At 42.1% G+C, this 24,267-nt stretch overlaps 1 long non-coding RNA gene across 2 annotated transcripts in view; it reads left to right on the top strand.

The window, feature by feature from the left end:
• Nucleotides 1–24,267, top strand: part of LOC141416919 (uncharacterized) — a 35,516-nt gene that overhangs the window by 3,778 nt on the left and 7,471 nt on the right. Inside the window, exons 2-3 of one of the 2 annotated variants that reach the window (XR_012441549.1) lie at nucleotides 3,790–3,975; nucleotides 14,837–14,941. This is a non-coding gene — a long non-coding RNA (uncharacterized lncRNA). Of the gene's footprint in view, nucleotides 1–3,789; nucleotides 4,306–14,836; nucleotides 14,942–24,267 lie in introns of both variants that reach the window. The other variant, XR_012441548.1, reaches the window with a different exon arrangement.

Here is a 24,267-nt window from a genome sequence, read left to right as displayed (position 1 = left end):
CTTATTGTTGTTAACTTCGAAGAGTTATTTATGTATTCTGAATATGAATTCCTAATTAGATACATAGTTTGCAAACATTTTCTCCCATTCTGCAGGTTGCCTTTCACTGTTAATAGTATCCTTTGATACACAGAAAATTCTAAATTTTGACAAAGCCTCTTTCTGTTTGTCTATTTTTGTTGTTGCTCTCTGTGCCTTGGATGTCACACTTAAGAAATTATTGTCAAATCCAATGTCATGAAGCTTCTCCCTATACTTTCTTCTAAGAGTTTTTAAATTTTTGGTCTTACATTTAGGTTTTTGATCCATTTTGAGTTAAGTTCTACATGGTGTAAAGCAGGAATTCAACTTTACCTTTTTTGCATATATATATATCCACCTTTCTCAGCACTGTTGAATACTGCCCTTTCCACAATGAATGATCTTGGCACCCTGTCAAGCATCACATATATAAAATAGCTACTTCCCACCCCCACACCTTCAGTTTTAGACTCAGCATTGCCTTGTAACCAGCTCCCACTGAATGCTGAGGGCTGCAAGTCTCCACCATGGACTGCAAGTGCCACACCATGTCTGTGCACATGTCTGCTTCTGTTGCACATCTTCACCCCCTCATCCTCCAGCTCTTCTGAATTTCCTGTTGTGTTGTGTCTTTGTCACCTTGGGCCCATGCTTGACCTTCCCACCTGATCCACCATGCCAATTTAAAAGATCAACTGTGAAAGGTAAGTAGGGCTGAAAAGCTCCCACCACAGCAATTTAGTTTTGTTGTTAGGAAACTCCTTCAAAAGAGAATATTGGGTATAATCTTTTGTCCACAAACAGCACTTGGCAGAACTCAGTTGTGCAGGAAGGTAACTGTCTTGTTAGTATCTTGGGTAATGCCAAACCATTCAGTCCATTCTATCTATCAAATGTGTACTGCATGTTGGGCAATGTTTCAGGGATAGAGTAGGAGAACAAAGTGGGCAAAACCCTTGTTCACAGGGGTCTGATGTGCTGGGAGCAAGGTTTAATAAAAGAAGAAAATCCCATTTGTCTTCAACAGGACAGACTTAATACTTCAAAATATGAGCACTTCATTCTGCCCAGAATCAAGGGTCTCAGTCATGCACCTTTGTCACACACTTAGTGAGTTTCTTGGTGATAAATGATCAAATGTCAGTGTTTTCTTATGTCCTTGAAGCTGTTCTAGAAACCCATCAAACTGGAGGGTGGTCATGGAACCCAGAGCTGTAGCTGGTTTGTCAGAGGCATAGCTCACAGCCTGCACTTGCCATTGGCATCCGAGGTTGGGTCTGAGGAGGGGCGAGTCTTGTGGGACTGAGCCATCTCCAGGCAGAGTCAGAACTGGATCAAGCTAGAGGACACCAAGGTGGATGCAGAGTGGAAAGCCACTCAGGGGTGCAGGAGGCAATCCTCCTCATTGCTGTCTGAAGCCCTGAGTGTGGGTGTGAGATCAAGAAAAACACTTAGGTTTTCTTGCAGGTGTCTCACAGAGATTGTGTGAGTAAGCACAAGTGGAAACACTGGAAGAGAAAATTTTTACTCTTCCCCAACAATGTTCGAAGTTGTTGAAAAGTTTTTTTCCATTCTTAACTAAGATTTACAGTCATCAGCATATTTCAATCCTTGCCTTTTCCCCACATTTTCTCCTCCTTTCCTCCCCCAACACATTCACATTGTGTCTTGGATGCTTCTAGGAGGTGCACACAGGTCACTCTGGGCACAGGTGACTTAAAGCAAGAACTGGAGGCCAGAGTGACCTAGGGAGGAGTGGATTGGTTTCAGCAGGATCAGGGCCCAAGGATCAAACAAGAAGCAAAGAACATGGTTCTGCTCAGGGCTTTCTTGAGATCAGTCTTCTAACTTGGGAGTACACACACTCCTGCTTCTCATGACAGGGACAGCAATTCAACTCCTAAACAGGCCTCACGTGGGATCTGAATGCTTTCCGTGCACATTGCCAGGAGTCTCAGCTGCTTAAAGTTTTGTTTACAGATTTTCTTTATATTTCTAAGCATAGTTCTGAGAAAGAAAATCCAGGTCTTTACGGAAACTTATTATCATCCTCTCAAACATAAATTGATTGCTGGCTACCATCACAATGGATCAATTCTCTCCTTTTTGAAAAGAATGTTTCTTATTATACATGGTAGAAAGTGTGAGCCACCAAGTTCCTTCATTAACCTGAATTATTTGTGGAAAATAAAGAATGTAACAAAAAAGGCAGGGGAAGAAATTTTTATTTTAAGACTGAGAAGATGTTTCCAGGAGACATAGCGGGGTGACCACATCATGTTAGTGGGAGAGGTCATCTAGCTCCATAACACTTGCCTTGAATTGTCAGGAACCTAGTGCTGGGCCAGGACCTTATAAACTTGGGTCCCTCTCCCAGGCAGCTCTTGAGCGAATTTGTGGTCTGTTTAAGTTCTTCCTGTTCTTCATTTGATTTGTGGAAATAAAGTCACCTCTACAGTGTAGTGTGCAGGCTTGCTATAAGGTCAAGTCATATAATGCAGAGACTTCCCAACGGAGAAAAGAGAAGGACTTTATGGGGGAAACACAGGACACTTTGTATCTGCTTTGATTTGGTTTTTGTCATTTATTTGGAAATTAGAAGATCATTCGGAGCATTCATAAGTTGTGTTTTTCAAAGTCCTCTGTATAAAATGTTTTAATGTGAAAAACATTTTAAGCATTCTCTTAAACAAATGAAATGATTTTTTCTCAATGATCAGAGTGAGACTCAAGTACATTACACTTTATAATGAAGACTGCTCGGTTGGGAAGCCATTGATGACCAAGTGCACCTGTGCCTGAGGCTCTTCTTGTCTTGCTGTGCTGTGAACTATGCTGACCTGAAGTCTGGGCAACTTGGAGTGATCAGAGGAGGCTGGCCACACTGGTCGGGCCAGGAAGGTCCCTCACTCCAGGAGGCCACCTTTCTTTCACCTCCCATCAGTCGTACCTTTCCAGACTTCTGCCTCACCTCCCAGGCCAAGGTCTCTCTCCCTCTTGTAATTAGATAAAGTGCTACTGGCTCACCTGGTACTCTCTAGGAAGGGCTCAGTTGAAGGGGAGCACAGGACCTGGTAGAGGACTTTATCTTCCTGCTCCCTTTTCCCTGACCATATTCAGCTCTTCCACCTGGCATTGCCCCTGGGCATCATGCTCTGAACATTCTTGAGTGTGGAGTTGCTCCCTGCAGAAGTGTTCAGAGGTACAACTACATCCCAGGGGCTGTGCCAGGCCTGAGAATACAATACCAACAAAAACCTATGAAGTTTCTTGTCCACGACAATGTGCGAGTTAGTGGAAAACACACTAAAAAAGAAAGTTTAAAGTGGAACATGATGTGGATTTATTTGGGGGATTAAGACAAGGAGAACTAGACTACCCTTTTCCTCCTTGCCTTGTTCTCCTGCAGTCAGGATTTGTCCTGTTTCTTCTCCATGTTCTCTCCCCCGTTCTCCAAACACCCCAAGCTTGAATTCCTCTCACAGATGTACTTACCACTTACTGGCAGCTGAGAATAGGGCAAGATTTTCAAGGGAATAAACAATTGCTTAACTTATAAGTGTTTTTCCAAGATTGCTTTTAAAATTACATTCACAAGTGATAATGGGAGACCAGATTCTCAGCCAAATTACCAGCTCTTCAGTCACAGCCTGATCTCTGGCAGAACTGCTGAGGTTTGGTCACTGCTTGTGCAACATCTGGAGAGGCTTCTTGTCCCGTGAGCTTGCATACACTTGCCCCATCATCTGACCTCCTTTCTCCCTGCAGGGCTCCCAGATGAAGCTCTCCTGCTAGAGTCATCAGCAACCCAGCATTTCAAGCCATGCGGCTGCTTCTGCTTTCACCAGAGAGGGAGGTCTTGAAGGTGACCATGCAGTTCTGATACCGGACTGGATTGTTGCTCCGCAAGTTCACATCCTGGTGCAGTCAATGATTGAAGGTGCCGGACAACCAGTTAAGAGTTAAAACAAATTCATGCCATAGACCAGGAGTTAAAAGTAAAGAAGCACAAAGTTTATTGAAAGGATGGCAAAGCACCCTAATGGGTGGGACTTAGTGAATGAGCTAAACTGAAGTCCATCAGATTACACAGAGGCCAAGTTAGGGACCCCTCCCCATTCTAGCTTCAACACTGTGGCTGTAATTGACTATCTAATTGACTCTTGGTCAAGCCTGAACATCTAATTGCCCCCCTCTCATCCGTATCAGATTGGACATTCCAAGAGTGTCCATCTGTCTTTGGGACTTATCACCTATACTTTATGACTACTGCTCATTGTTCAGGTGAGACCCCTTTTTGTTTATCTTGGGAAAGTTTGCTCTGTTCCTCTCCTTTTAGGGGTCTCTATCTCATCCCTTTAGATGTCTGCCTTTAGGAATGTTTTATCTTATTTTCCTTATCTAGGAAGAGAAGCCTACTGTGCCTCAGCACCTGAGTGCAAAGCTGGTTTCTCAGTCTCTCTAAATGTTTTGTTTTTAAATATGCCTTCTTTATCTAAAACAAGGTTACTTCTGCCATCTGCCCTTTTCATCCCAAGTGTTATTTCTATCATTTGTTCTAGGGACATTTCTGTTGTTTTATTTCCCCTCACACTTGTCCTCTTTTCCTCCTCTCCAGAGGTAGTACTGACTTCTGTCAGGAAAAGGGGCATTGGCTCTGTTTGACTCTTCAGGCTGAGAAGGCATCATGGTCCTTCAGTCAAGGCCTCTTCCGAGATGGTGGGGACTCTGTCAAAGGGTCCTTGGTACCAGGAGGGGGTCTTTGGTGTGTGGCTCTGCTTCCATCATCATCTGGGGCTTGCTTGTCTCCAGCCTTGATGAAAAAAGCTTGACAAGCAGATTGAGACTGCATGGACCAAAATTTAGTAAAATAATTATTGCAACCAGAGGGTTAAGCAAAGGGAGGAACCAGGCTAGAGATGGTAGCCAGGACTTAATTCCCCCCATATTTGCCCAACAACTTGAGTATTTATTTATTTTTCCTTTAACCATTTAGCTTTATTGAAAATTATTTCAGTACAAGAATCCACTTGTCCAGTGGTATTGATGTACATGCAGCAGGAGGTGTTGGCTAGTGCACATACTCATCCTTGTTGGGCTAACATATAATCCAGGGCAAACCTGTGATCCAAAACCATATGGGCCAGAGAGTTAAGGGACTTTTGGAGGTCCTTAAAATTAAAGCCTATCTCTCAGGCAATCTCACCTACCGTCTCGGTGACACTGGACACTGGTAGGTGTCAATGATGCCATAGGCAAGTCCAGCAAGTACAGTTCCAGTGCCACAATTCCTACAATGATTAAAGAAGCTGGCTCCCTTTTCTGTCTAAGTAATATGTTGGTGCCAGAGAAGATGTGTGGGGAATATAGATTTTCTTTCACTGTCTGTTTAAGAAATAATATTTCTTCAGGATTAGGAACTAGTTGTTCTATTCCTCAGCATCCTTTAGGTTTTGAAGGATGCATACAATGAACACCCCATGCTTGTTGGGTTTATGTCCTATAAAAAACATTTGCCTGAGTAAGCATAGAAGGTGTCTGCAACTCATGGTGAGGCCAACGTGTAGGTTAGAGGAGATATTTAGGATGTTTGGTACATTATTGTTGATAGTTCTGTTTGCAGTTTTCGGAGTGCTCCTCAAATATTTAACAGTGAGCCCCTCTCCACCATTTGTGGCATTGCGCTCACCTTGTTGGAACACCTGAAATGCTTGCTCACTGCTAAAAGTTGTATACATACTGTTCTCAAAAACTGAACTACACCTCCATGAGTTGAATTGAGGGCCTAAGATGTTTGTGTGGCAGAAGATTCTGCCCATACCTACACATTGAATTATCTGACCTTCCCAGGGGAGATTATTTAAAGGAATAATTCTTTAAGTAATTTAAAATAATAATTCTTCTCAAAGAAGGACAACACATCCAGTAATCTGTAAGAGAACTGGCAGATTCTGTTAATCAGATTAAGGTATTGTCCTTATTCCATCCACTTCCTGCCTCTGCTCCCACGGGCAGAAGAGGCGTTAAGAGTAATAGAAGTACAGCCATTAAAAAAGACTGTTCACAAGGAGAATCACACAAATGAAAAGGATATCAAGATCTTTTCTCCAGGCTCCAATTTGCAAGGGAAATGGCTACTAGGCAGACCATGAACATTGAGCCTACTGCAATGAAAGTTATGAGATAGAGGCCACTGAAGAGGCAGACTATGTAAATAAAAAGGAATGCAAACAGAGCTTTTTCCCAAATACTCCAATCTGCTGGGTTCATAGCCATGGACCTACACTGAGGTGCACAGTGAGAATTCCTCTAAGACTCCAGGATACAACCGGGGCCCCCAACACTACTTATCTGAAGAGTCTGTGGAAAGTTGCTTTAGATCTCCTTTGGGATCACCAGAGTATGTTGGTTCAGGAGACTTGGTCTCTGCAGGTGTTTTATTTCTGAGGTTCCATTGCTTGACTCGAAAGTGATGAATCCAGGAGTCTATGTCAATGACTTTGGGTGTAGTGGGAGTAGACAAAAGAACAGTGTATAGTCCTCACAAGAGCTCCATAGAAGGTTCTGTGACAGGCAGAGCCTTAATAAGAACTAAATCACCTGGCTGAAAGATTGGGGTTCCTGAATTTCTGGGGTGTCCTCCCACCAGGTATTGAAGAGTCTGTTGGAAACTGGCCAGCCTGGTGATTTCTTTTACCAGTTCAGCTGTTTGCCTATCTGCTATTAGATCAATGGTGAGGAAGGGCCAGCTGTATAGCTTTTCAAATTGGCTCAGTCCTAAATCCCCAGGAGTATTCTTTATTCTCAGCAAGGAGGTGGGGAGAAGAGAAGACCATGACATGTGGACTTCCTGAGTTAACTTTCTCAGATGGCATTTAAGAATATTATTAGCCTTCTCTACTTTCCCTGAGGACTGTGGTCTCCAGGCACAGTGTAAATGGTATTGTATGCCCAGTGCCTTAAATACTCCCTGTGTTACTGCAGCCTTGAAGGCAAGTCCATTATCTGACTGGAGGGTGTGTCGTAGTCCAAACCTAGGTATAATCTCATGAATTAAAGCCTTGACCACTCCCTGGGCCTTTTCAGTCCTACGTGGAATAGCTCCAATCCATCCTGTATGTGTCAACCATATCAGGAGGTTTGTAATCCCCAGGCCTTGGGCATATGGGTGAAATCAATCTGTCAGTCCTCTCCAGGCTAAGTTCCCTGGTATTGGTTCCCAGGAAGGGCCAGCCTCTGGGGGTTAGGATTGTTTCTCTGGCATATTTCACAGCTCTGGGTTATCTATTTAAGAGTGTCTAGGAGGTTTGTTCGCTCAAATAAACTTTGGGCCATTTGATGGGTCTTGTCTGCTCTCAAATGGAAGGTTTGATGTAGGCTCTTAATGACCTTCCCTTGGTCTACAGCAGTAGCAGCAGATGGCGTTCAGCGTTCTGTAACCAACCAGAATGCTGCATTGTAAATCCCTTTGATAAAGCCTCAGCAAGTTCTGTGGGAGAATACTGGGGTTCAGACTATGGCAGGGGCCTTCCCACACTAAGGGGGGTCTAGAGGTCTGAGTTTGTAGTTTTACTTTGAGCTGGTCTTTTGGCCTCCTTATCTGCCTTTTGATTTCCCTCAGAAACCTCATCTGTGCCCTTCTGATGCCTCCGGCAGTGTATAACTGCTGTGGCTTTTGGAAGGAACACTGCCTGTAGGAGTTGCTGTATTTCCTTGTGATATTTAATGGGGGACACTGTGGCAGTTAGGAACTGCCTCTCTTTCAAATAGCTATATGAGCATGCAGGACAAGAAAAGCATGTCTGGAATCTGTGTACAGATGTTGACCCCCTTTCCCTTACTTATCTCCAGGGCCCATGTTAGAGCGCTCAGTTCTGACAACCCGGCACTTGTCCCAAGTGGTAGAGGTTTGCTATCTTTAACTTTCTCCCTGGTCACTACACTGTAACCTGCTCTCTGGATTCCTGCCTTCATGAAAGAAGTCCCATCTGTGAACAAAGCCTCCTCTGCCCTGGGAGTGGGCTGTCTGATATGTCCTCTTTGGCTGAGTATGTTTGAGATACTATTTCCTCACACTTATGTTCCATTTTCCATCCTTCTTGCAGGAGGAAAGTAGCTGGGTTTAGGGCTGTACACTTTCTGATTTTTACCACAGGTCCTTCTAGTAAGAGAATCTGGTACTTAAGAAGGCAGCTATCCAACAGCCACAGGCTGCCTTAGAGGTTAACAACCTGCCACGTGAGGAGGAGAGAATACAGTAAGTTCTCTTCCTAAACTAAGCTTAGTAGCCTCTGGAATGAGAATGGCTGTTGCTGCTAGGGCTCTAAATCAGGTCAGCCATCCTTTGGCTACAACATCTAGTTGCCAGCACAGGTACCCCATAGGTTATTGGACAAGGCCCAGAGGCTGTGTTAGCATCCCCAGTGCCATGTCCCCCTTTTCATGGACAAACGGATGGAACTTCTATCTGGTGGGGAGTCCCAGAGCTGGTGCCTTAGGGCAGTTTTGAGTTGGTTAAAGGATGACTGGAGCGTGGGGCCCTAGGAAAAAAATAGGGGTTTTTTGCTTTCTGGGCTTTGCTACTGCCCAGTAAAGGAGTTTGGCTAGCTCCTCATAGTCAGGTATCCATAGGTGGCAGAATCCAGTAATGCCCCAAAGCCCTCTCAACTATTTGAGTGACTTAGATGTGGGGTATTCTAGGATGGGTTGTAATCTGTCCATATTCAAGCAGCTGGTGCCTTTACTAAGAGACAACCCTAGGTATTTAATATTTTCCAAACAGAGCTGGGCTTTGTTTTTAGAAACCTTGTATTTTTGGCTAGAAAATTAAGAAGCTTGACTGTATCCTATTCGCAGTACTGCTTGGAGGGAGAGCAGAGCAAGATGTCATCTACATACTGAATAACTGTGCTCTTTGGGACCTTGAATTGTCACAGATCCTTGCTAAATCTTGCCCAAATAAGTGGGGACTGTCTCTGAATCCCTGGGACAGTACAGTCCAAGTTAACTGTCCCAGCTGAGTCTCCGGGTTCTCAAAGGCAAACAGGTATTGAGAATCTGAATTACAGAAATGTAAAAGAAAGCATTCTTTAGATCTAGTACTGTGAACCAGGCAGTATCTGGCAGGATATGCGATATTAGGGTGTAAGGGTTAGGAACCGCAGGATGGATGGGAATGCCTGCCTCATTAACTATCCTCAAGTTTTGTATGAGTGTCCAGTGCTTGCTTAGTTTTTTAACTCCAAGGATTGGAGTATTACAGGAACTGCTGCAGGGCACTAGAAGTTTTTGATGCTTTAACCTCCTTATTATCTTAGATAAGCCTTCCCTTGTCCCCTGATGAAGGGGATATTGTCTCTGATGAGGATCTACTGCCCCAGGTTTAAGATGTATTTGTACTGGGGCAGCTCACTGTGCACTGCCAACCTGTCCTCCATCTGCCCAGACATTCGAGTCAATCTCAGTCTCCACCAGAGGCATTAACAGGTTACGGCTGTATCCTATCAGGACATGAGTTTTCATTAGAGCTAAGATGTCTGTATCTAAGAAAAGAGTAGGACGTATGTCCTCCCTCATATGTGGACATTAGATCAAGGGCAAACACAACAAGGGGATTGGACTATGAGCACATGATAAAAGCGAGAGCACACAAGGGAGGGGTGAGGATAGGTAAGACACCTAAAAAGCTAGCTAGCATTTGTTGCCCTTAATGCAGAGAAACTAAAGTAGATACCTTAAAGCAACTGAGGCCAATAGGAAAAGGGGAACAGGAACTAGAGAAAAGGTTAGATCAAAAAGAATTAACCTAGAAGGTAACACCCACGCACAGGAAATCAATGTGAGTCAACTCCCTGTATAGCTATCCTTATCTCAACCAGCAAAAACCCTTGTTCCTTCCTATTATTGCTTATATTCTCTCTACAACAAAATTAGAAATAAGGGCAAAATAGTTTCTGCTGGATATTGAAGGGGGGGAGAGGGAGGGGGCGGAGTGGGTGGTAAGGGAGGGGGTGGGGGCAGGGGGGGAGAAATGAACCAAGCCTTGTATGCACATATGAATAATAAAAGAAAAATGAAAAAAAAAAAGACAGGACTTAATGGTGACCCTAATAAATACCATAATTTTGTAAAAAAAGAAAAAAATAGAAAGGAGTAGGAGCTTCAGGCATTATTAGAAAGGAATGTGTGAATAGGACACCATCCTACTCACAACCAAGGGACAGGGTAAAATAGTGAGTTAGTGACAGGCCAGAGACTCCATGGACTGTTGCCTTTCATGTGGACAGCAGTCTGGAGTAGGAGATGATTGAACATTCAGCACCAGTGTCCAATAGGAAATTAATCACATTTCACTGCACTTCAGTAAGTACCCAAAGTTCCATTTTGGTGATTTCAGACTGGAACAGAGGGACCTCATGAGGTAGGGACCTCGGGCCCTGTCAGTCCTGCCCCTGGACCATTATGGAGGAGCCAATCCTTCAGAACTTTTGTCCCTTGGGACAGTCTGTCCTCCAGTGGTCCCCTTGGCAAATTGGGCAGGGTCTGTGAGGACACCCGGTGCATTCTTTGAGGAAGTGGCTAGGCTTATTACACCAGAAGTAAATGGGATCTTTCCTTTGTTTGAAACCATTTTCTCTCAGGGCTGCCACAAGTGTCTCTGCTTTTCCTGTCTGTTTAAGCTTCTGATCCTGCAATTCCTCCTCTTCCCTAGAGTAGAACACCTTAGTAGCCAATTTTAAGAGGTTATCCAAAGTGTCCTCAGGGCCTCTGGGGGACTTCTGAAGTTTCTTATGTATATCTGGGGCAGATTGGGTTATGAACTTATCTTTTAGAATCAATTGTCCCTCATACGCATCAGGATTAAGGTTGGTGTGTTTAATGAAGGCCTCCCTCAATCTTTCAAGAAATGCAGAAGGGGTCTTTTCTACCTTCTGTTTAACTAGAGTGCCACTTGACTAATTGAGAGGCTTAATACAGGTTCTTTTCACGCCTTCAACGACTCAGTTGACGGGCTCACCATAAGCCCTCCCTGGTGTTATAAGAACATCCAAGGTCTGTTTTAGGGACTGCCTGATCACCAGAGGAGTAGGGAAAAGTGTCTCCCTTCTCTGAGATGCGCCCTTCTTTCTCAATCACCTCTGAGGACTTGGTGACAGCTGCGCTGCATCTTCTTCTGGTTTGTGTTTTACTTTGGGATCTAGTGTCCTCCTGAGGAGGCTCTGAGAGTTGGTACTCAAGTAACCTATTTCCATAATTGATAGCCACTCCCAATGTGTCTTCCTGTTCAGTATTCATGAGGGTGTGAGCTAAAATTAGCATGACATAATGCCAGGTGAGGTAAAAGACCTGGCCAATCTATACTCTATATACTTATCAGGGTCATCAGAAAATTTGCCAAGGTCTTCTTTGCTCTGATTCATATCTTGGAGGAAGAAAGGATGATATTCTGGGATACAGTTTCCCTCACTATCTGGGGGATGTTCCTGAAGTGGCAAAATAGAGGGGGTTCTACCTTTTTGATTAGTGGCTGATAAGGAGGAGGAATTGCCTCTTGTGGGAGTGGAGGGTATATTGAAGGAAACTGGTTGTGGGGGGAGCCTGTGGAATCTTGGTCCTCTTGGGTGCCCCTCTCTTCTAGTGGGGAGCTGATTTCTTTGAAGAGCCCCATGAGACTGGCCTCACCAGGTGGTCCATGGTTGTTTCTTTTGGAGAGTTCTTGGTCCCTGTTAAGGTTTTTGGGCTTGCTGGAGGGCTTGCCTCTGCCTCTGCTTTCTCATTTTTTCCCTTTAAGTCTTTCCCAGGAATCAGAATCTGTAAGGCAGCTAATGAAAAGGTATCTACATAACACTTTCTACAACGTTCTGGTTTTTCTCTCACCACAAAAAACAGTTGTATGTACGGACCTCACACCACTTGCCTTCCCTTCTACAGAATGAATCTAGTTGTAAAATAGTAGTATAATTAATTCTTCTCTTTGAGGGCCAAGCCTCTCCATTCCCCAGCTGGTATTGGGACCAGGCGTGCATGCAGTAGAAAATCAAGACTTTTTCTCCTAAGCTTTGCTGTTAAACAACTTTCTAGTTCTTAAGAATATAGCCCGGAGGAGTGCACAAAAGAAGGCATCACAGAAAGGGGGTGTGCTCCCAGTTCTGTGGAAATAAGGTTTTCTGAGGCAGGCGTCCCTGTGAGTGTTACCCTTTCCCAGTGGGTGGAGAGGGATTTCTCCCTCCCCCTGACCACTCTGTGTAGGTGGAGTAAATGGATGGTGTGGGTCTATTCAAACTGCCCCACCCCTACCCGTTTGACCCAAGACCCAGTCCCTTCAGTGTGAGTTTCTTGCCTGTCTTTGGCCTTAGCTGCAAACTCCTTTCCCATGGGTCACTATGTTCTTTCATATCTCCCATTGAGCCTTCTTGAGTATTTCCCCTAACCAGAAGGCTAGAACTTCAACCTTAAGGGACAGAAAACTTGCTTCTGTTTGTTCCTAGTGGGAATTACCAGTCACGTGCCCAAGGGTTCTAACACAATGCGACTGCCTAAAACATCAAACTGCGGGTCTGGGCAGAAAGATTCCTTCTCCTGGAGTATGGTATTTAAGCTATAGGAAATGGGTGGGTTTTTCATTCTCATTAGGGCCAATAAAGGAGCCCCTTGCACTAATAGGTAATACTGAAAATGCTTAATAACAGCTGGGATCTGTCCTAGATGGCAAGGACCCCCCCCTTGCGTTAAATGTCCCAGAAACTGAGTCAGAAGTCTTTGAGGTTCATCCAGGGGCTTGTGCCACTGGGGTATATAACCATCTCTAGGAGTTCAATCCACTAATTTTCAAGCTACATGGAGAGGCCTCAGATTAGGTTCCATAATCCTGCAGAAAAATTCCTTGCAGTACCTATATGTAAGAAAAGTGCCCCATAACTTTTGCTGATTATAAAGTCCCTTTTCTATTTCCCTGCACCAAGGACAAGAGGACAGGGAATGCTTCAAAAGCCTAAGAAAAAAGGGTGGGCAATTTCCCTTTGCAATAACTTGTAGACAGACCAGCGAGAAGAAGGAAGGTTGTGAGGGGTCCAAAGAGAGGGTGAGGGAGTGAGCGAGAGGGAATGAGAGAGTTGAGAGAATGACAGAGTTCCCAGGCCCAACACATGGGGGATTATAAGCCACCACTATTTCTCAGGTTGATCCCGCTGGAGGTGGTACAGGACACTGAGAGCAAGGGTAGCCTTCACTCTGGGGCCACAAGAACTGTGAAAGAAGTGCAGACATCTGACTGTGTGGCCTGGGGGGTCACTGGAGGGGCCTTAGGGCAGACGAGAAAGTTATACCCTCAGCCTTCAGATTCCATCAGGGATTTGCCCCAGCCAGAGGACCGTTTCAGCTTGAAGGGAGACTTTCCTTTCCCACTGGCCATTCTCAGATCCTTTCCTTAGTAAGTCAGATCAGAAAGGAAACTGGAGTGAAATCAGGCCAACATTCCCTCACCTTAGCCGGAGGGATTGAGCTGACACACTCCAGCAATGCCTCTCACCCAGCATCTTCAGACTGACCTGCAGCTCCTACTATTCACATGTAACTGGCTGGCAGGTACCGGTTTTTGATATTCAGTAGAAGTCTTTGTCTAAGCTCCAGGAGGGACGGAAACAAAAATTGCAAGACAGTGACAGAGTCCCGGTTCTGGGCAACTTACCCTTCATGAAATATCCCAGATGAGCCCCCAGTTATAATACTGGACTGGATTGTTGTTCCCTGAATTTGTGTCCTGGTGCAATGATTGAAGGTGCCGGACAAGCAGTTAAGAGTTAAAACAAATTCATGCCACAGACCAGGAGTTAAGAGTAAAGAAGTACAAAGTTTATTGAAAAGATAGCAAAGCACCTTAATGGGTGGGACTTAGTGAAAGAGCTAAGCTTAGGATAACTGAAGTCCATGAGATTATATAGAAGCTAATTTAGGCACCCCTCCCTACTCTACCTTCAACACTGTGGCTGAAATTGACTGCCTAATTGACTCTTGGTCAAGCCTGAACATCTAATTGCCCCCCTCTCATCCGTATCAGACTGGACATTCCAAGAGTGTCCATCTGTCTTTGGGGCTTATCACCTACACTTTATGACTACTGCTCATTGTTCAGGTGAGACCCCTTTTTGTTTATCTTGGGAAAGTTTGCTCTGTTTCTCTCCTTTTAGGGGTCTCTATCTCATCCCTTTAGATGTCTGCCTTTAGGAATGTTTTATCTTATTTTCCTTATCTAGGAAGAGAAACTACTGTGCCTCAGCACCTGAGTGCAAAGCTGGTTTCTCAGTCTCCCTAAATGTTTTGCTTTTAAATATGCCTTCTTTATCTAAAACAAGGTTACTTCTGCCATCTGCCCTTTTCATCCAAGTGTTATTTCTGTCATTTGTTCTTAGGGACATTTCTGCCATTTTATTTCCCTTCACCCCTGTGCCCTTACAGTTCCACTCAGACTAACCTGAGGCTTGCAGGGCCTCCCAACAGGAACTCGAGATATACCCCAACAGGGTGCCTGTGTCCTAGCCACAGACAGGAAGGACAGTGAGGTTGGAATGCTCCCTGTAGTGCTTGTCCTCATGTCCAGCTGTTTTTCATACCACTTTCCTGATGTTGGCCTGTTGATGTGTGTGTGCCAGAGGTAGCCATCTCTGAAGCAGCTTGCTCTTCTCCATGTCAAACAGAACAAATCCACTACTGAGCAGAAGTATGACCTCCAAGGCTCCAACACCTCCCTGTTGCTGAGACCCTGGCTGCTGCAAGGTTAGAGGTTTACCCTGAATGTACTATTCTTGTCTTAATGTAGTTTCTACAAGTCTTCAAGAATGGAAGGGAGCCTAGAGGGAGTGGATTTTCCGACACCAGGTGAGGCATGTTGGTGAAGAAACTACTACTGTGAGCATGAGAATGGGTGAGTAACCTCCTGCTCACGAACATTCACAGAGTGTCCCAAGGACCTGGGAGACTTAGGAGGGTGGCTGGCAATGGCATCTTCTGTTTACATGCAGGTTCACAGGTGTACTCCTCAACCAAGTGGAATATTTTAAATGTGTCTGTATCCATGTTCCTGCCCCTCTGCAGTAAAACACTGGAAAGGTGATTCTCTAGGTGTGGAAACTAACACTAGCAGCCATAGTACCCTGTCGTTGGAACTGAGAGCATGAGCACACAGGACAGAGCACTGGCATCAGCCCCTCTGTGTGCCAGCTCTTTGTCATGCAGCTGCAGATCCTTCATGCACGGCCAGTGGGACACAGCAGATGTGTAGTGACCAAAGGCTTGAGGAGGGCTTGCCCTCCCTGCTTCTGCCTTGACCCAGAACAACTGGCCTGACTCTGAGATTGGCAAGAGGAGAATCGTAGATGTTCATTCAAAGTTCAAAGTGTGAGGGACCGGCAGTGATTGCTAGTCTCAACAAGTATATGACATATGTAGGAAGAAATCTAACAAATTATGTTCAAATTTTTCTGAGCAAAAGTGATATAATTTTATTAAAATTCATTTAAAAGTCTCTAAATAGAAAATGTACCATGTTTCTGTGTAGGAAGAAAATATCATTAAAATTCCACAAATACGTGGGACATTTTTTCATGTATTTTTGTTAACCATTTATACTTTTCATTTGAAAAGTGTTCAGCTTATTCATTCATTTATTGATTCAATTATTAGTTCTTTTGGTGTTTAATTTTTTGATTTCTTTATATATTCTGGATATTAATCCCCTGTCAGATGAATAGGTGGCAAAGATTTTCTCCCATTCTATAGGCTGTCTCTTACTCTGTTAATTATTTTATTTGCTGTCCAAACGCTTTTTAGTTTGCTGCAATCCCATGTGTCAGTTCTTGCTATTATTTCCTGGGCTATTGGAGTCCTAGTCAGAAAGCCATTGTCTATGCATAGACCTTCAAGTGTTTCCCCTATGTCTTTTTTCATAGCTTCAAAATTTCATGTATTACAATGATTTTTGTACAGGATGAGATTCCATATCATTCCAGTAAGAATGGCTATCATCAAGAAAACAAAAACCAAAAATGCTGGTTAAGATGCAGGAGAAAAATGGACTCTTATACATCATTGGTGGGAATATGAATTAGTGTAGACACTATAGAAATCTATATGGAGGCTCCTCAAAAAACTAAAATCGGAAATACCATATGAGTCTTCTGTACTGCTCTTGGGTACAAACCCAGGAGAATCACAGCCAGCACACAATAGCGATATCTGCACACCCATGGTTACAGTGACACTATTCACAATAACCAGCTCATAGAATCAGCCTAGGTACCCATCAACAGGTGAGAGGATAAAGAAAATGTGGCACATATATACAATAGAGTATTTTTCAGCTACTAAGAAGAATGAAATCATGTTGTTTACAGGAAAATGGATGGAACTGGAGATCATCATGTTAAGCAAAACAAGCCAGTCACAGACAGACACATTTTCTCTCGTATTGGAATTTTAACAACAGCAGCAGCAGCAACAACAACAAAGCAGATATCAGAGTAGAAGGGAAACTATTAGGAAATAGAAAGGGTCCAGCAGGAGCAGGAAGGGGAGGAATAAGTTATAGAACCAAATATGACTAAAGTACCATATATACCCATATAAAATGTTGAAACTCACTATTTTGTATAATTAATATACACTAGCAAAATAATTTATGTCTTCAGAATAAAAAATACACTTGTTCCAGTTCTAGCTCTAATTAGGGGAAAACATGGGCCAGGGACTTGTCTTTTGCATTTTAATGCCCTCTGCTATGGATTGAGGGTGACATTGTATCCTTCCTCAAGAGCATGTTTGGAGGTTCTAGTAGGGGAGCACAGTACTAGCATATCCTTGGTTGAAAAATGGTCCTCTTCTATTAAAGGTGGTCACCCTCTTCAACCAAGCATGTAGTTTTGGGAGGATGCACATGGAGTGGTGAGGGAGATCAGCTGGCTATCAATGGGGTGACACATGTTGCAGCCACATTGCCCTCACATCCTCACCCTTCCTTAGAGAGATTTTGTGAAGGCGGAGATTTTGATGTATTTACAGCAACAACCAGCTGGTACTATCAGCCAGCCAAATGACTACTGAAAATGGTATGAAAAGAGCAACTCACAATCAAAGCAAATCTGAACAAATCCTCACCTTACCAAACAGAAATAATGTTTTATTGGGGTACAGAAGCAATGTAACTGGAATTACAGACAAAATAATCTGGAGGAGTTTCACAAGCATATTCTGGAACAGTGTTTTTACTATTTGTTGTAAGTGTATCACAGGCTGGGTGAAAGCACAAAGTAGATGGAGATTATTCATATAAAATCAAGGATGAAATGTTACCTCTAGTGGGGAAAGAAAAGAGTAATGATTAAAATAGTTTATGTTGAGAGCCTTAAATGTTGGTAATATTTAATTTCTTAACTTACATCGTGGAAAACTTATTTATTGTGATTTTTGTATATGAAACATTTCAAATGAATTTTAAAGTCATGGACCAGGCACTGCTCTTGACATTGCTATTCTCTCTTGATCACATAAAGCTTGTGATCAGGTGTCATAGAAATGGTTATGGCTTAGTTTTTCAGCTTTTCCACCTTCTCTTTTTGGTGGGGATGGAACCACACACTGCTGACGTGCAAACGCGATGGACATAGTGCACACTGACATAGATGTTCACCTTCTTCTTCCCACTTAAATTATGGGGCCATGAGATGTTGGCCACATAGTCTTTATTGCTATACTCTATGCTTTTTAAAGTGTGGTAGGTGAGACAAGTGGAGGATAGAGCCATAGGTAGAAGATATGAGCCCATCTTGTCAGAGTCCAGAGTTCCCTTATTTTCCCACAAATGTGTCTGATCCAGCAGAACAGAGACAGTTCAAATGAGCAAATTCCTTGAAAGACACAAATTACTGAAGTACATTGAAGAACAAATATCACATTAACTGCTAGAGAAAATTTAATTCATATTAAAACATTTAAGGAAGAAACCCATCCCTGTCTACCAAACATTTAAAAACTCACTTCTAAACAAACCCTTCCCAAAAAGGAAAGAGAAAGAAATACTTCATCTCTAGTTCATGGGCTTATAATTATCCATATAGCAAAACTAGATAAAATCATTATAAGAGAAGAAAGTTGCAAGAACTTGTATCCCTCATGAACATAGAAAGGGCCTTAACAAAATTAGCAAACTGAATACAGCAGGGTGTAAAAAGGATACTTCTTCACTTTTGTGGGATTTTTCCCATGTTGTTTTTACAACATTCAAAAATAATGTACTTCATGATATTAGGAGACTAGAAATAAAAAGACAAAAATATACAATCAAACCAAGAGATGCAGAAAACACCATTGTCATCATTGCAATGTAGCTGACTAGAAGTAGAAGAAAATTTCATAATATCTACAGCTAACTTTCTTTGAACAGTGGCAGAGTGGTTGCTTTCCCCCCAAGAACAGGAATTGACAGGGTGTTTGTGCTCACTCTTTTACTCAACTTTGTACTAGAGTGCTGTCCAGGGCAAGAAGGGAAGAAAAAGAAATGAAGCACAAAGAGGGTGGAGAGACACAGAACCCTGTTTCTCACAGACAACATAATTGTCTGTATGTCTCACAGAACCTGTTACAGAAGTTATCGGACTTAAAAAAAGTAAGTTTAGCAATGTCTCAGAATACAAGGTCAATATGCAAAAGCAATTATATTTCTATACGCTAGCAATAGCATTTGGAAATTAGAATCATTATAATGATGCTATTTATAATAACATCAGGAAACAGAAAATAGTATCAAGGACAGATTTAACAAAGCTTTACAATATCTGTACACTGAAAACAGCAGATATTACTGAAATAATTTACTGACCCAAACAAGTGAAGAGAGACGTCATGTTAAGCCACTGTTCTCAAAGTGATCTACAGATACAAAAGAACCTCAGTCAGATTCCAGCAGAGTTTTTTGGTACAAATTTATAAACTGATTATAAAACTGCATGCTAATTCAAAAGATGTAAAACAGCCAAAAGAATTTGGACAAGGTACACCTTGGAGGACTTACAGCACATAATTTTAGCAAGTATCGTAAAGCTGCACTAATGAAGACAACGAGATATTACTATGAAGATAGATGTGTAGGCAAACAGAACTAGAGACCAGAACAAACCCACACAATTTGTTTTTGACAAAGGAGCTAAGGTAATTTAATGGAGAAAAGATAGTTCATTCTATTTATGTTGCTAGGACAAATTGGATATCTATCCGAATAAAAAGAATGTCTCTTAACTTTACATCACACCCAAAAAAATTAAGCGACAATGCATTATAGACCTAAATGTAAAAATTCAAACTATAAAATTTCTGAAAGAAGTCATGGACCTTTTTGGGCTTGGGTTTGGCAAAGGTAAGCTAGATATGAAACTAAAAAACATGAATAACAGAAATAATTGTTGAAATTGGTATTTCTTTAAAAAGCCTAACAAATGCTTTAGACTAGGAGAAAACCACACCTCACACTCAATAAAGATCACTCAAAATCCAAGGAGACATACAACCTAATTTTTAAAAAGATGGATAAAAGATTTGGACAGATACATCACCCAGAAAAGCAATAACATAGGCAATAAAGAATAAAGCACTTGAGCAAATGTTCAACATGCTTAGTCACTAGGAAGAGTAAATAAAAAGCACAATGAGCCACCATTTAGCTAGAATGGGTAAAATTGAAAACCTGAAAGCCAAGAGACGAGGATGTGGGAATTGGCATTCACCCACTGCTGGCAGGAATGCAGAGTGGAGAGTAACAAAGCAGCTTCCCGAAACGTTTGATACAGTTACTATGCAACACAATAACTCGACTCCAGGCACACAAGGCCCATACAGGAGGCCTTGCTCACATGTATGTAGACTTACATAATAGTCAAACCTAGAAATAGTTAAATGTCTTCCACTTGGTTAATGAACGAACTAATGGTATATATTCAAATTACTCTGTGGTGTGAATGATGCAGCAGAAAAAAGAATGGAATACTTGACAGAGCATAGCATTGTGTTACATGAAGAAGAGACTAACACAGGATTACACAGTGTCCGATCCCATTTATGTGGCACTCTGGAGAAGCCAAGGATGCAGCCATAGAAAGCAGACAGGCTGCTGCTGGGGCTGGAGGGAGCAGTGATGGGAATGCTGTCTTCATCATGCCTGTGGCCACAAGGCTGCTGCACACAGGTCTCAAAACTCAGTTAAGTACTTAAAATGAGTGAACTATATTGCACACAAATTATATGACACTATAGGTGATTACAAAAGAAAGTATATGTTATTACATGAAAAACTGCTAAAATGTTTCTAAAAAAAGTTTGGTATACAGTTTTCAGGTTGTTTTTGTGCATAGGCACCAAATGTATGGCTAGATAAGCTTTTTCATGTAGTGACACACTGTGAACAACATTTTGTGCCAATAAAGACTTCCTACACTGTCATCTCCAAGGGCTGTATAAGAGTCTAGTCAATTTGCAAACATTGTTTAGCAAACCTCTGCTGTTGAACACTTAACTAGTTTCCATTTTTACATTGTAAATCACATTACAGTTTCAAACAGTCTAAAGTTCATCTTGTAATCCGGGGGGCAGAAGTGGCAGGCTTCTCCACAGTCATGATAAAGGTGCAGAAGGTTCTCGGTGGTGACAGTGTGTTTGGTCTTGGGCCAGCTCAGATTTTAAAAGGATTCATGTGAGGTTACAAAGAACCATGTGGAGAGATATTCTGGATCCTAGGGTTTTACCTACTTTTATAGTCAAACAGGTGGAAGTAATCTCTTCAGGTCATGCTGAATAAGGCAAACTCAGCAGTGTGTACACACACTGTGCCAGCTCTACTTTCTGGCTTTGCTGTTGTCCTGTGGCACACAGGACCTTGCTGTAGTACCATTGGAACCTGCTATGAACATACAGGTATTTCAAAATATATAGCAAAAAGTTATTTAACATGGGCAAAGGACCTGAACATTCTCAAAAGAATACATACAAATGGCCAGTAGGTACATAAACATATCAAACATCACTAGTTATTAGAGAAGTGCAAATTAAAACCACAATGAGACATGAGTTTACATAATGGCTATCATAAAAAAGATGAGAGATGGCAAGTATTTGCAAAGCTGTGGAGAAACGGTAAGTCTCATACCCTGTAGGTGGGAATGCAGTAGAGGCATTATGAAAAAGTGAATGGAGATTCCTCAAATAAGTAAAAATAGAGCTGCCATATGACCCAACAATCCCACCACTGTGCATATGTCCAAAGGGATTGAAATCAATATGCCAAAAGAGACACCTGCACTCCTGGTTCACTGCACCATTATTCACAATAGCTAAGGCATCAAAGGACAAATGGATAAGAAAAACGTCCTACATCACACAATGGAATACTATTCAGTCTTTTAAAAGCATCTTATCATTTGTGGCAACATGAATAAACCTGGAGGTCATTATAGAGTGAAATAAAGCAGACATAGAAAAACAAATTCTGGATGATCTCACTTATGTGTGGAATCTGAGAGTCAAACACAGCAGCAGAGGGTGTGATGCTGATTTCTGGGGCTCAGAGTAGAGGTTGGGAAAAGTTGGTCAAAGGACACAAAGTTTCAGTTAGGAGAATCAAGTTTCAGAAATCTGTCACACAGCACAAGATATGGTAATAATGTGTTGTATTTTAAAAATTGCTAGGAGTAAATTTCAAATATTCTTACTACAAAAATGATGAGCATATGAAGCAAAGGCTCTAATCATTTCAGCATATATATATACCACAGCAATCCCTTGTTCCTTATAAATATGTATATGATTCAATAAAATAAATATGAAACATAATCAACAATAATTCAAGAACAAGTAGAAAGAATAGTTAGGAAAAATAACTCCTTAAAAATACCTAGTTATTTTATACTCAGCTCATGTCTCTAAAAGTTCTACTCACAGTTCTTGTTTTGCTTAGATTAAACACCAAAGGAGTTGTAGTCAATGAAAGTAGCTTGTGATCACTTTTCAGCTTAGTGACAGGTCACCTCAGGTATGTGTCTGCCTTCACATTAAGATGCAGTCAGTTTGCTCAAGAGCTGCCCTGGAGCAGCATGCACATCTGTCCTAATCTTCATGATGACCCCATGAAGGAGGACACACTTACCACCAGAGTGCAGATGGGGACTTACTCACTGGAAAATAGGAATTCCACATCATTTCCTACCCAGATCTGGGATGGTAGTGCAGCCATCTCAGCAAAACTTCATTCAAAACAGGATCATCTTTTACAAAATGAAGTCAGACAGCTGAGTCCTGCTGGTTCAGATGAGGGTTTATTTTGGTTTGCATTGTCCTGACGTTTGTTATGTGTTCCTTTACATGTGCTGAAAACAATGCTAAAACCAGTGGAATGCTGCTCTGTCTTCCCAAGGTCAATTTTGAACCAACCTAAGTAGTGCATGGACAGGCAGAGATTTAGGTGTCCTCAGACCATTCTGTTCAGCAAGTTCCAGGAATCTTGGACTTTCTGGCTGCCAGAGATAAATTAGAAAGTTGTGCATAACCTTATTTCAGTTGACTTCTTAGAGAATAGAAATGGAAAACTTTTGGACAGCCAACCCACAGATTCTGAGACTCTGGCTGCTGGATCCCAAGTCCTTGGCTGCTCTATGCCCTATGACAGGAGAGAGTGGCCCACACAGATGAGGTCTCCAAGCATTGATCTGCTCTGCCTGTGGGAACTTGGGGCAAGATCTCATTTCCTCCAAGAGATTCAATATCTATTCATGCCACATTTTTTCTCAAACAATGAATCAAGTTCCTGATCAAATCATAGGATATTTACATTTTGCATAACAGGATCATTTGGGGAGTGAATCTGAAGGAAACCTGGCATAGGCAGCTAGACAAATGTTCCACCAAGACTTCTAGTGTTTACGCCAGAGAAGACAATGAAAATTTTAAATTCTTAGTTTTCAAATCTCCTTGTGGTCTTTTCCTCTGATAAGGGGAATTAGCACCTAGATGTCAGCTGAGCCTTGCATCTGGTGTAAAAATCAGTATTTGGACAATCCAAATTGTGTTTTTATTTACCAAAGACAGAGTTTTACTTAAACAGATGCTTGGGCTTGGCAGTAAAATATGAAGTCAAAAATGATTAATTTTCTGACTTTAGCTTACCACTGTAGACATCAACTTTCCAATGCAAGTTATGGTTGGCAAATATGAGGGGAAAGTGTTCTTCCCAATCTGTGAGATGATTAAACCTTTGTGTAAGACACTCTTGTGATCTCAGCTTCAATGATACCTTCACACACAATAAGCAACACCACATTCCTTTCTTTGGATGAAGCCCATGTGTCAGGCCAGTTTGAGTTACTGAACATGGAACAGGTGCTGTCCTGGAAAGGTGGTGGCTGTCCTGGGATAGTCATCAGGTCTGTGGAAGCCAGGCCGGTGGGTCTCTTCGTGGGCATGCAGTTAGATGAAGCCTGGACAGTTTGTTTTTACTCAGTGGGAGCACTTCAGGTCTTATTACCTTCAGGTTTTATTAGCTGAAGAATGTGTTAGCCTTTAGCATCATCAGTTCCATTATTGCTTAACTAGCATGGACAAAATCTGTGTGTGCCTGACTCATCTTCCTTTTTTTTTTTTTTGGTCTTTTCTTTTTTAGTGCTGGGATCAAACCCAGGGCCTTGTGCATGCTAGGCAAGCGCTCTACCACTGAGTTACATCCTGGCCCCTGAGTCATCTTTAAGTGTGTTTGACTGGTTGCAAGTTAAGACTGGGTGATTTGTGTTGCTGTCCCTTCACAGTCTTGTAAGACTATGGAGAGACCTTTCCAAGCAACAAACTTTAACTTCATAGACTACATGCAGTTTCTCTCCATGTCTTCATGGTTAGAAAACCAAAGCTAATGGGATATTTGTTTGTATTTCTTCTTCCTATGCCATCTCAGCCACAATTGCTGCAATTTGTGTGGGTGGTACACAGAGAAAAATTGTATAATAGGTGTAATGCATCACTGTGTCTATATTTCTATGAGGAAGAACCAGTGTGTAGTGTATGACCTGTGTTCATTTGTTTTGTCTACACAAATGTAAGTATTTAATACTAGCATATTTTTGTAACTTCTACTCTTTTCAAAATTAAATAGTAAAAATAAAAGTGAACTGAATTGTTCCATGGTTCAAAGGGTTCATTCTTATGTGTCCACCTTAACCTTTCTCT

The sequence above is a fragment of the Castor canadensis genome, chromosome 2 (assembly GCF_047511655.1).
Source record: "Castor canadensis chromosome 2, mCasCan1.hap1v2, whole genome shotgun sequence".
In the NCBI taxonomy this organism is placed as follows: Eukaryota; Metazoa; Chordata; class Mammalia; order Rodentia; family Castoridae; genus Castor; species Castor canadensis.
This window is presented reverse-complemented; position numbering and strand designations above follow the sequence as displayed.